Genomic DNA, 13717 nt, shown 5'->3' with positions numbered 1-13717 from the left:
AATGCCAGAAGTTCCATGGTCGATGGGTTAGCAAAGGACTAAAAGACTCCGTGGGAGATACATCACAGTATTACATCCATGATATGGCCTAGATAATGCATGATTTATTGAAACCCAAGAAACATGCTGGTGAGAAGGGTGTTAACATAACTCAGAAGTCAATGGTGACTCTCATTCCTCAGTGGAAGTAACCATTACAGAATTAGATTAGCTGACAAGAATGGGGATAATAGGATCCCAAAACAATAATGGCAAAATGCAATGTTTACCAGTCAGAAGACAGATGGACTGAAATTTAATATTAGCAGCATGTTTAAATTGCAGATGACTGCCCTGTGGAAAATTATGGAGATGGGATAACAAACTTAATGCCCCTACGGAAAAAAATAAATGGGCAGCCAATAAGGACACTATCAAAACAAAATCAGGGATGAAATATGAGGTAGCTAGGGAAGTTAATCCCCCAAAAGCAAAAAAAAAGTCCCCCAAATCTTGCCAGTTTTCATACCTAGAACCTATTGACTAAAGATTTTGCTGGGTCTCCTGGAGGAAGAACTCTGCAATACTGGGGAAAATACTTCAATAGTAATAATTCTGCAAATGTGTCCCCAAAGTTTCCTATAGTTATTTATTTAGATGAATGTACACTGGTGAATGAGGGAATATCCAAACTTATTAAAGAATGTTAGTTAAAACATTGACGTTGATACCTGTTGACTTGATGCATCATTATGTCTGTTTTCCTCTTTTCCTCTAGTAAGGGCATCAATTCCCTTATGAGGGCTTCATCTTCATGACCTAATTACATCCCAAAGGCCTTTCTTCCTAATACCATCACATTCACAGTTAGAATTGTAACACAGGAATTTGAGGATGGGAAGGCCAAAATATTAAGCTTATAGCAGCATCCTTTGGAACTACCCCTTATCTTAGCCAAAGTAATAATTTAAAAGTAATATTATAATCGAAGGGAATGAAAAAAAAATAGCTGTTTTCTCAAGGATCTAAAATGTGCAGAAGTGGTAATCTTCATTTCATTCAACAGACTAATTGGGTCAGATGATCAAACTAGTGGCTAGTTCACTGTAGGTTTTGCTAAGATACATGCATTGCAATAAATGATAGATCCCACAAAGATTCAGGAGGCTTCAACATCAGTACATTTTTTAGGAATTTAGTGATCACTAGCATGCTAGAACATCCGTCCCAAAGTAAAGGACAAACAATGGTGGCTTGTAGCTCCAATCGTGATTAAGAAAATATATGAACTGTTAGGCCTCTTCAGGTTTGAGAGCAGTACCTTCTACACTGGGTAATACTGTCCAGGGTAGTACACTATGTGACACAAAACTCTACTGGCGTGAAGTGGGCCCAAAATAGCAAAGAACTCTGCAGCATATCCATATATGTTCTCATAGACCCTGAGTTATTAGAGGTAGCAGTACTGGCAGGATTAAATATCTTGTGGAACTCATGGAAAGTGCTAGTGAAAGAATCACAATAAAGGCTTCTGGGGTTTTAGAGTAAGGTCATGCTATCTGCAACAAAGTATTATAGGCCTTTTGAGAAACAATTTCTAGCATGCTTTGCTGGAGACATAGTTGCCTGATATGGTTTAGCTGTGTCTGCACTCAAATCTCATATTGAATATAGTTCCCATAATCCCCATGTGTTGTGGGAAGGACCTGGTGGGAGATAATTGAATCATGGGGGAGATTACCCCCATGCTGCTCTTCTCATGATAGTGAGTGAGTTCTGATGAGATCTGATGGTTTTATAAGGGGCTTTTTCCCCTTTTGCTTGGCACTTCTCTTTTCTGCAATTATGTGTAAAAGGATGTGTTTGCTTTTCCTTCTGCCATAATTGTGAGTTTCCTGAGGCCTCCCCAGCCATGTGGAACTTTGAGTTAATTAAACTTCTTTCCTTTATAAATTTCTAGGTCTTGGGTACTCCTTTACAGCAGTGTGAGAATCGACTAGTGCAGTAAATTGGTACTGGGTATTGGGGCACTGCTGTAAAAATATTAAACAATGTGGAAGCAACTTTGGAACTGGATAACAGGAAGGGGTTGGAAAAGTTGGAGGGCTCAGAAGAAGACAGAAAAATTGGGGAATGTTTGGACATTCCTGGAGACTTGTTGAATGGCTTTGAACAAAATGCTGACAGTTATATGGACTCTGAAATCCAGGCTGAGGTGGTCTCAGATGGAGATGAGGAACTTGTTGCGAACAGAAATAAAGGAGACTTGCCATGTTTTAGCAGAGAATGGTGGCATTTTGCCCTTGCCCTAGAGATCTGTGGAACTTTGTACACAAGAGACATGATTTAGGGAATCTGACAGAAGAAATTTCTAAGCAGCAAAGCATTCAAGATGTGACTTGGGTGCTGTTAAAAACATTCAGTTTTATGTATTCACAAAGACATAATTTGGAATTCGAACTTGTGTTTAAAAGGGATACAGAGCATAAAAGTTTCGAAAATTTGCAGCCTGATAATGTTATAGAAAAGAAAAATCTATTTTCTGTGGAGAAATTTAAGCCAGCTGTAGAAATCTGCATGAATAATGAGGAGCCCAATGTTAACTGCCAAGACAATGTAAATAATGTTTCCAGGCCATGTCACAGGTCTTCATGGCAGCCCCTCCCACAACAGGCGAGGCCTAGCAGGGAAAAATGGTTGCATGGGCCAGACCCAGGGCCTTGCTTCTTTGTGCAGTCTTGAGACTTGGTGGCCTGCATCAAGGCAGTGGCTAGAAGGGGCCTAGGTACAGTTTGGGCTGTGGCTTCAGAGAGTGCAAGCCCCAAGCCTTGGCAGTGTCCATGTGGTGTTGAGCATGCGGGTACAGAGAAGTCAAGAATTGAAGTTTGGGAACCTCTGCCTAAATTTCAGAGGATGTATGGAAATGCCTGGCTGTCCAGGCAGAAGTTTGTTGCAGGGGCAGAATCCTCATGGAGAACCTCTGCGAGGGCAGTGCAGAAGGGAAATGTGGAGTTGAAGCCCCAACACAGGGTTCGCAGTAGGGCACTGACTAATGGAGCTGTGAGAAGACGGCCACCGTCCTCCAGACCCCAAAATGGTAGATCTACCTACAGCTTGCACTATGCACCTGGAAAAGCCACAGACACTCAACGCCAGTCGATGAAGGCAGCTGGGAAGGAGGCTGTACCCTGCAAAGCCACGGGGTGGAGCTACCTAAAACCATGGGAACCACCTCTTGCATCAGCATGCCCTGGATGTGAGACAGGGAGTCAAAGGAAATCATTTCAGAGTTTTAAGATTTGACCGCCCTGCTGGATGGTGGACTTCTGTGGGGCCTGCAGCACTTTCATTTTGGCCAATTTCTCCCATTTGGAGCACGTGTATTTGCCCAATGCCTGTATCCCCATTGTAGCTAGGAAGTAATTAACTTGCTTTTGATTTTACAGGCTCATAGGCAGAAGGGACTTGCCTTGTTTGAGATGAGATCTTGGACTTGGACTTTTGGGTTAATGATGGAATGAGTTAAGACTTTGGGGGACTGTTGGGAAGGAAAGATTTTGTTTTGAAATGTGATGACATGAGATTTGGGTGGGGCCAGGGATGGAATGATATGGTTTCTCTGTGTTCCACCAAAATCTCATCTTGAATTATAGTTCCCATAACCCCATGTGTCATGGGAGGGACCCAGTGGGAAGTAATTAAATCACGGGAGTGGTTACTGCCATGCTGCTGTTCTCACGATAGTGAGTGAGTTCTCTCAAGATCTGATGGTTTTATAAAGGGCTTTTCCCCCTTTGGCTCAACACTTCACTTTCCTGTCATTATGTGAAGAAGTTATGTGTTTACTTCCCCTCCAGCCATGATTGTAGCTTTCCTGAGAAACCTACATGCAGACATGCAGAGCTGTGAGACAATAAAACCTCTTTCCTTTATAAATTACCCAATCTCAGGCAGTCCTTTATAAAAGAATGAGAATGGCCTAATACAGTGCCTAGTCATGAGATAGCAAGAGACCACTCCACTGAAAGAGTCCCATGATCCCAAGAAGATATAGTCAGGTGTGTAAATTTTTATGATTTTTCAGGCATATTCAGCAGCAACTCAGCACAATATGAAAATCATACCTCTGGAATCAGATATGAATAGAACCAGAGCTCACAAGCAAGTTGCATAAGCGTGTAGGCCAGATCCACATGTTATCCACCACTGTTGCACTAGTACTCCTCTCTCAGCTCCCACCTCTGGCATAGGAAGGACTGTTTGACCAGAGATGGAGGAGGTAAAATCTGAAGCTTTCTTGAAGGATGTGCCAACAATGGATGGCAATTTCACCACCGCCTTACTCAGGAATGGCCTTTAAAATCAATGGTGAAAGAAAATTCTTCAAATGAACAGCTTTATGCTCTCCATCTGCCAATCTAGTTTGAAAAAAAAGAAAAGTGGCCTGAGGTTAAAATATATATGATGTCATGGGCAGCGGCAAGTGGCCTGTGTGACTTGCCATAACTCTGGGAAAAGAAAGTTTGGAATCTGTCCACATTATGTGCACAGGGCAGACATAAGGGAGTGGACACAAAGTGTGATGATCTTTTTATCAATGCACAGCATAAAGCATTCACCAAAGACATAATACGCTAATTGGTTTCAGGCAGCCTCAGACATTAGCCCTTCAAGTATTGGCACATTAGCAATATAAGCTGAGTGGACACATTGAGAGAGATGGAGGCTACTCATGGGACCAGTAACATGAGCTCCCACTTACTGAGGGTCATTTAAATATATCTGATACTGAATAACCCATCTCCCAGAAACAGAGACTAATATTTAATGCCCAATATGGCATTATTCCACAAGGAGCCAACTGTCCATTTCATGGAGAATTATACAGTTGAGCCCTATTATTCTTGTAGGGCCAAATATTTGTTCTGGTTGGAAATGACAGAAGGCATGGGTTTCCACACCTGCTGGGCCTCAGCCAGCACCATGATCTGAGAGCTTATGGCTAATCCACTGGAATGGAATTCTATGCAATTCCATTGCATAGGAATAGGGCAGGGAGCATACATTGTGTGAATAAGCTGGACAAAGGGATGATCCAAGAAGGGATGGTGCAAAATTTCATTATGTTACGCAGAACAGTGCACAATTTAAAATTTATGAATTATTTATTTCTGGAATTTTCCATTTATTATTTACAGTCCATAGTTGGCTATAGGTAACTTAAAGTGAATAAGCAAAAGAGGTATGAGAGTGAGTCAAGTTACATGGGACCTACTGGTTGCATGAAATACCATACAACCCATTTGTATTGGCCTGATAGCTTATGAGTATGATCTCCTGAATTTGCAGTTGAAGTGTCAGCTTTGAGATGATACTATGCAAATTAGAGACACCACCTTTTGGAGGTAGTCTATACACTGACTCAAAATCCTCATATGTTGCTGTGTATTAAAAAATATATAGATCCCTATAATTCTGTCTCTGCAGTGCTATGGGTCCAGGTCTGCACATTTGACATACTTTCGTTAGGAAATTCAGCAAAATTCACATTGGACTTAAAAATTAAGGTGGCCCCATGAGCACTGCAAGTTCCTTTTCTAAGGACAAAAAGTCAAACAGAGGAATCATCACTTTGGCAGAGGTAACTGATAATAATTACCAGGTTGTAAGACTACTGTTACTCAATGAGGACAGAGAAAAAAAGTATATGTACATTCAGTTGATGTACTGCATTCTCTTGACCAATAATTATAGCACAAAATTGGTAAGTACTTGAGAAAGTCATGGCGATCAGAGACTCAAGCCCCTCAGGGATAAAAATCTGATTTCTACCACTAGTAATGTCACTAAGACTAGCAGAGGTGATAGCTGAGGATAAAGAAAATCTAGAATTGATGGCATTTGATTAAGGCAATAATTATTGGTTGTGACTCTGAGACCAGTGAAATGCTGCAATGACTAGGGTTATTTAACTAACTCACTATTTCTGTGTTTCCCTCACATAGAGGTCCACTGGAATCCTAGAGAAGCTGCACCCTGAATGGATATAAAGAAGTAGACCCAAGCTAAAAGTGTGGACTGTATTGGACATTGATATTAGTAGTAAGACCCCTCTTTGAGGGAGGAATTACCACTCTAACCACACACATCCTCAAATTGTTAACAACATCAGCCTTTACTTCAGCTCTAGAAAGCCAATTTGCCCGCAGGTGCTCATTTCCTGGAGTAGCCCATTTTATGACTGATTTTGGTGGTTATATAAATATAAAGAAATGAAGGTTTGGACATTTCAGTCCAACATATAACACTCCTTATGAGCTATAAAGCTCCAGAACTCTTGCAGGATTACCTGCAATATAGTTGCAGGCTAGACATGCTTATCTCTAATAAATATCCTGCATACCAAATTTCATCTCAGCCTCTGCTCCTGGAAAACCTAAGTAGCAACAAGCAGTATTAACATATAATTGCTATATCAGATATGAAAAACATACTAAAACTTCATTTAGAGACAATTTTTTTGAGCATATCTCAGTTAGCATCAACTTTAACTTTTATTCTAACTCCATACTTCAATATGATATTTATGTGCATATGCTGAAAAAAATAAACAACAAACATAGATGTAGATATAGATATGGAGTTAATAGTTAAAGGTCATGCCAACTGTGATATGCTTGTATTTGAAGCTTTCCTGAGAAGAAACAAGGCAAGTGACAGTTTTATGCATTTAAACAGAAAAGTAACACAAATATGTCACATCTCTGAAGATAATACACGATTACCTCTACTCAGTTGTCATTTACCTATCCCTGAAAAGTAGGAACCTCGTTTCTGCTATTCATGTATTACTATTTATCAGGAAAATAGAAAATGTTGAAACATAATTACATCAAAATTGCCAAGACATACACTGCCAAGATTATTTAGGGGCTGTGCTTAATATTTGTTTTATGATAGCAGAAAAAAGAAGGAGGAGGAGGAGGAGAAGGAGAAGAAAACCTGTGAAAATATATTTGAATGAAAAATCAGATATCCATGCCCTTTGCTGTGTCATATTATTGTTTACTACCTTTTGCACTTCTGCAGATAGAAATCCAAGAAGAACCTAGAGGTTACTAAAGAAAATTAGTATTTCTTATGCTCCAATTTTTGCTTAATTTTAATTACTTACTTAATTAAAGGCATTTGCCATTTTCTATTTATTGAAGCAATGAACAAGCAAATCTAGAACTTATTCTAACAAAATCAAGTTTTTCAAAAACTCTTAACTGATATTATTTCAACCACAAACTCTGTAATAAAGATGATACAATATAGAGTTTAGAACTTGAGGATTATAAACACTAGCATGGATAAAAAGTGTTTGATTTTCTTATGATATCATCCTGTGAAGATATAGACTCATGTGCAGGAACACATGAACACTAAGCAGTAAAATAGCAAAATGTCAATGAGGCAGCTGTCTCTTTGACCCCAGCTGCTGCATTAGAGGCATTATTTTAACACTAGGAAAGTAACAACTACAACTGCTAAAATTACCATCTGAATGATTGCCCCATGTACCACTTGAATATTATTTATCTCAATTTATCATTTAAAATGATCTCTACTTAAAAGATTAGAGAACTGAGGCTTAGAGAATTCGAGTAGCTTCCTCAAATTCACAACACTAAACAGTAGAAGAGTGGGTAGTAACCTAGGCATTTGGATCTGCCTAACCAGCTTAATATATGAAATATTCATATATGACAGGAATTCTCCAAAAGTGATAAAGAATAGAGAGAAAGAAGCAAGTCAGCTAACAGACAAATAGTACAAGTATGGAATATCTATATCTCTGTTTATGTGTATGTTTATGTCTACTTCTACATCTATGTCTGTGTCTCACATCTATGTCTACTTCTACATTAGTATCTTTATCTATGCTTGCTGGTTTTTTCCACCATACAGACACAAATATCATTGTATTGATTCTCAGGGAGGGATTTTATTTGAGGCAGTTTTTAGAAAAGATTTTCAGAGAAAAATTTGTGTTACTGAGAATAACGACTTCTAACAAGAAAGCATATACTTGGGTTTTCTAGCAGTAAGTAGAAAGAGAAAAAGCTAGGATATATGAGATAGAGTTTGAAATCCACATGACTAAAAGAGACTGAAGTTGGATCAGTTGACAAGGTTGTGAGCCTTCCTCAATTAGTACAGTGGCCACAATATCAGGAGAGTGACTACTTGGCACCGTTGCTGAATGTTGAATGAGGCACTGCGCTGCAGAGGTCAAACAGAGTGGTCAACGGAAGGATAAAATCTGGATGGATTAAGACAATCCATTCTCTGGCCATTTCATCTATGTACTTATGCAAGAGGAATGCTTGTAATTATCAGAGCCGTGCAGTAAAATCCCAGAAACTTTCCAAATTTGTTAAGTATGTGTTCTTATCCTAGTAAACCGAGATTAATAAAGGAGAATGCTGATTTCCCTTTTTTTTCTTTTTCATTCTTGTGTTTATTTAGTTATATAGTCTGGTATTACAAGAATCTCTTCCATGTCAATAGTTAAGAAATAACCAAAAACCTGGAAGAAACCAAAACTTATGAGTCACCTCCTTAGGAAATATCAGATAAACATAAATGACACTTAAAATAATGTCTAAATTTGCCTTTGCTATTGCTGTTATTAGTTTGAAAGTGCTCTTATAAAATACCTGAAAAAACAAATGACTAAGCTACTGATGATGATTATAACAATGATAATAGATAACATTTTATCAATTACAAATACTTTTATTTATGTTGCAAATCTCTCCTAAAATTATTCTGTAAAATTACATGATATCACTTCATGTATAAAGGTGAGGAAATAGATTCAGGAAGGACAAGTGATTTTCTGAGAACATACATGTGACTAATGGCAGGCCGTCTGGTTTCAGTTCTCACATAGTCTATTGCATCATACTGCATTTCTGTCTTTGAAGAAAAAGAAAATTAGCAGAAAATATACTCTTTTCATCACAGCACAAAAATCCAGAAAAAAAAAAAGCCTATCACATTACAAGACTCATTTTTGAGTGAAAGAGAATTATTTCTGATAGCAAAAATAATCTTCAGTTCACAGTAGTAGAGCAACTTTGGAGACAGCTGGTGTAAGTGAAACAGCCACATGGTAAATGTATTCAGCCCTGAAATAGCCTGTGATACTACTCAACGAACTTGTAATGTGTCTTGCAGCTCAGGCTGCTCTTTGGAAATCACTGAGGGTGCAATCCTGCTACCCTTGCATTTCTTTTATGCTCACATAACTCCCATTAACATTGCTCAAAGTTCAGGGTACTAGGAAGTAAGGGCAGTTTTCTCTCCTTCTTCAATTCTCAATAGATTTGCAGTTATAGACATTTAGCAGCATTTTCTCAATAAGAAAGAGGTGTTTTGCACAGAAACAAGAAAGCTGCAGGGAAGCCCTGCTTACTGCAAGGAATCTCTGTATGTTGAGCCATGTGACACATGGCTCTGGTAGGGCACCAGATGCTTGGAACCACCTCAGGGCTCTAGACTGTGGGAAGGGAACTCTCATTGGCTCTGTGTACACCTGATTGGCTGTTTGGCAGCAATGCCTTCTAGCCCAGCAGTTTTTGTTCCAGTACTCACCAGATGCAATTAGCAGAGTCAGAAGGAAGCAACTTAAAATCTGCCAAACTAGGTCTGTAACCTCATTGTTCGCTCATTAGTAATGCAGGATATATGTTTAGAGCAACAAAATTCCTATAAAAATATACAAAAGATTTCTTCACTCCTAAATTTTGTCATAGTTCCTCACTTTGTAAATGTCCTTTTATAAAATTGTTTCACAAAAATGAGGAGTCATTTTCAATTGAGACCTGCTTTGGTTTACAATTTACAAAACTCATAAGGACATTCAGCAAAATAATAATTGTAGAAGCCCAGGGTATTAATGTAAACTTATAGGTTAAGATTCTGCACATTGCTTTCAAATCTACTCAATTTCCATATGAATAATTATCTATATATTGATTTATTCATATATTACATTATATATTAAATGCACTGTTGGTATTTTTAAAAATGCAAAGTGAACATTATCCCTCAAAAACACAAACAAAACTTCATTCCTAAACAAAACGTTGCTCCTGAAATTATTATTTTTTGATGAATGTGCTGTCTTTGAGATTTGAACTAATTCCTGACTCAATATCTTTGTTTTTTCCTGAATTTTTTGCTAAAAATTTTGGCATGCATATGCCAAAATTGTACTAGCTAAAACGTGAGTTCTGTTTTGAAACAGATGTAATTGAAGCTGTTTTCAAACCTTCTTAGCATTCCCAAATTACAAAATAGGTAAGAGTCTGGAGTAAAAGAGACAAATGAAGAGAATACACGTGTGCTTTTTTTTCAAATCTACAGAACAATTTTAATTTTTCTTCCACTGATCCTTCCTTTGTTTTGATTTTTTTAAGCAATGCAACATATGTTATGGCTAATCATATATGAGCCACTGGGAGAATAAATGCTGTCACTATATAACTAATGGTTTAACTCACTCTGAGTATTTTCAGTATTAATAACCGAAACAGGAATTTTGTTTTAGTGTGAACAGGAACATATGTTGCTTTTTCCGTTTTGTCTTTAAGAAATGAAAACGGTGAGCCTGCTCATTCTGTGAAATGAAAACGGTGGGCCTGCTCATTCTGTGAAATGAAAACGGTGAGCCTGCTCATTCTTTTTAGTTTTTAGTGGCTGTGCTGATTAAGAGCAGATCAGAGGAGTATGGTCAATGCCCTATGTGCCAATGTGGCACAATTTGTTGGCATTCCATTAGCCCTCAAGCCTCACTTTTTGCCTCTATTCTCAAGATAGTACAAGGTAGTATAAGGGATTTCAAAGGTAATGAGTTAGTGCTCTGGATCGAACAAACAAAATTATAAGCAAGGAAGCAAGTGAAAATTTAATAACCGTGAAAACAACCTTTGCCTGTGTTTCTAGGTTTGTATGAGGAAACCTCTTTAAAAGGATTCAACATTAAATAGTAACGTTCTTGTCTGACAGTAAAGAAATTTCTTATAGTTAAATCTGCTTTCTGTTTAAAGGTCTTATAGAGCGTTCACTTAACAGTATAAAAATTATGATCTCCATACATATGTAACTATAGTTTTTCCATGATAATTTTTGTTCCATTTGTTTATTTTATTTTTTTCTATACTAAATTAGGGCCTGAAAATTTTAAAGTACCCTCATGAATATATGGATATTTTACGACCACATTAATTACCATGACAGGAAAGGCATATGAAAAAAAGTTCTCTGCTCTAGCAGCCATTTTTAGTATCCTTTTTAGAAAACCAAATAGTTAATGAAAAGACTGCCTACACGTTCTGGTTTCAAGGCAGACTTACTTTGTTTGTTTGTTTTAATTTTTAAGATGGTACTTTGAAGGGCAAAGTAGCATCACATGTTTACCTATACACTTTCAATTAAAAATTTATATATTTTCAGTATCTTCACCTCAACTTTGGCACCATGTTGATTCCAAGGCTACCTAAACTATGAATAATATTGAGAATTTACTTCTAAAACTCACTAATAGATAGTTGCATACTTAGAAACAGAGCCAGCTTCATTTTCCTCATTCCTTTTAATAGACACTAACACATTCTAAAGTGATATATAAGAAAACTGCTTTCTTATCTATTAGATTTTGACCTAAATAAACAAATGGTAAAATTATTTCTTCAATTAGAATTGTCATTTAGAACTACAGTTTAGTTATAACATTATTATTATCAATCATTATTGAATTTTTCACTAATTATCATCAACATCATCAGCAAACAAAACTAACAAAGAGACCAAAATAAATAAATGGACTTTTGTATGTGTCTGTAATCGGTATTTGATGTACAACAATATATAATTTTCATACACAGAGACCTTATGTGGCTACTCAATCCCAGTATTTTGCTTCATGTACATTTGCTACCTTACTCAAACCATTCCATAAAGGTATTTATTATGATCCCTATTTAGGGATGACACCACTGGGACTTATATATGTAAAATGACTTGCTCAAGGCCACTCACTTAACTATTGTGGAATTGTTATCCTTATCTCAGTATCTTTGCAATCTTTTATACTCTTGTATCCTACTGCTTTTAAACAACATTTAAATTTTATTTTAAAGAAAGAAGAAATATTTTTAAAAATTTGAGACATTTCAACGGGAAGTTCAGGGCATAGGATTGTAACTTCTGTACATATTTATGAAAGGTGCTATTTTGTCAATAATAGGTGTTCATTATCTTTAGTCAATGAAATGGCAGAGGGTGGGAGAAAAAAGATTTTGGTTGAAAGAAAACAACGAACAAAAAGCATGTTTGATCTACCATCGTAAAGGATTTGTCCAACAAGATAAAATTAGTCCCACCTAGAAAGTAATACAAAGTTTATAAAAATGTTTCCTGGCCTAACGCAGTGACTCACGCCTGTAATCCCAGCACTTTGGGAGGCCGAGGCGGGTGGATCTCGAGGTCAGGAGATGGAGACCATCCTAGCTAACACGGTGAAACCCTGTCTCTACTAAAAATACAAAAAAATTAGCCGGGCATGGTGGCGGGTGCCTGTAGTCCCAGCTACTCGGGAGGCTGAGGCAGGAGAATGGAGTGAACTCAGGAGGCGGAGCTTGCAGTGACCCGAGATCGCACCACTGCACTCCAGCCTGGGCAACAGGGCAGGACTCCATCTCAAAAAAAAAAAAAAAAAAAAGGCTCCCAATGCAGGTATAGGTCTAGAGCAAAGCAATAGGCAATAAACTTTGGTTAAGTGTTACTGTTATTATTATTAGTAGTAGTAGTAGTAGTAATAAGGGAATAGCAAAAATAAAATGAAAGCAGTAAAAAAAAAAAATCGATATTTTAGGAAGAAAATATTGAGGAATGAAAGAGTGAGTAATTGAGTTATCAGTGCAATTAGTATAACAACATTGAACTCATGCCCGTCATGCCAATTCTTTGGGAGGCCTAGGCGGGTGGATCGCTTGAGCCTACCAGCTGCAGACCAGTCAAGACAACACGATGAAACCCCATATCTACAAAAATTAGCCAGGCATGGTGGTGTGTGCCTGTAGTCCCAGCTACTTGGGAGGCTAAGGTGGGAGGATCACTTGGCCCTGGGAGATAAAGGCTGCAGTGAGCCGTGATTTGCGCCATTGCACTCCAGTATGTGTGACTGAGTGAAAACCTATCTCAAAAAAAAAAAAAAAAAAAAAAAAAGAAAGAAAGTGGTTTGTTTAGAATAATTCCATGTGGACTATGACCTATGTTCACATGAATGGCTGAAATGTAGTTAAGTCCTAAGAAATAGCATCAAAAACAAAATTATCTACTTTGTAACAATATAAATAGTATGCTAAATGAGTAAATAGATTGTATGTGAAAATAGATATAATTATACTACATCAAATGTTACAGGCAAAATATTTGTATTCTGTTAGTGAGTTTAGTTTTTCCAAAGTAATCCTTTATTATATTTATAGATTTGATGTAAAAGCTCCCCTTCAGTCAATGCTGCCAAATATAGGTATTAAAGCTATCACAAGTGCCTCAACAGGGAAAGCACTGAAGTCAGTAATTTAAGAATCTCCTACAAAATGGCACCTCAACTTGAAATATTCCTACTTGTATAAATAAAACTTCAGATGTTTTTCTATTTGTCTTTTAGAAAACAACA

The sequence above is a fragment of the Symphalangus syndactylus genome, chromosome 9 (assembly GCF_028878055.3).
Source record: "Symphalangus syndactylus isolate Jambi chromosome 9, NHGRI_mSymSyn1-v2.1_pri, whole genome shotgun sequence".
Classification (NCBI taxonomy): Eukaryota; Metazoa; Chordata; class Mammalia; order Primates; family Hylobatidae; genus Symphalangus; species Symphalangus syndactylus.
This window is presented reverse-complemented; position numbering follows the sequence as displayed.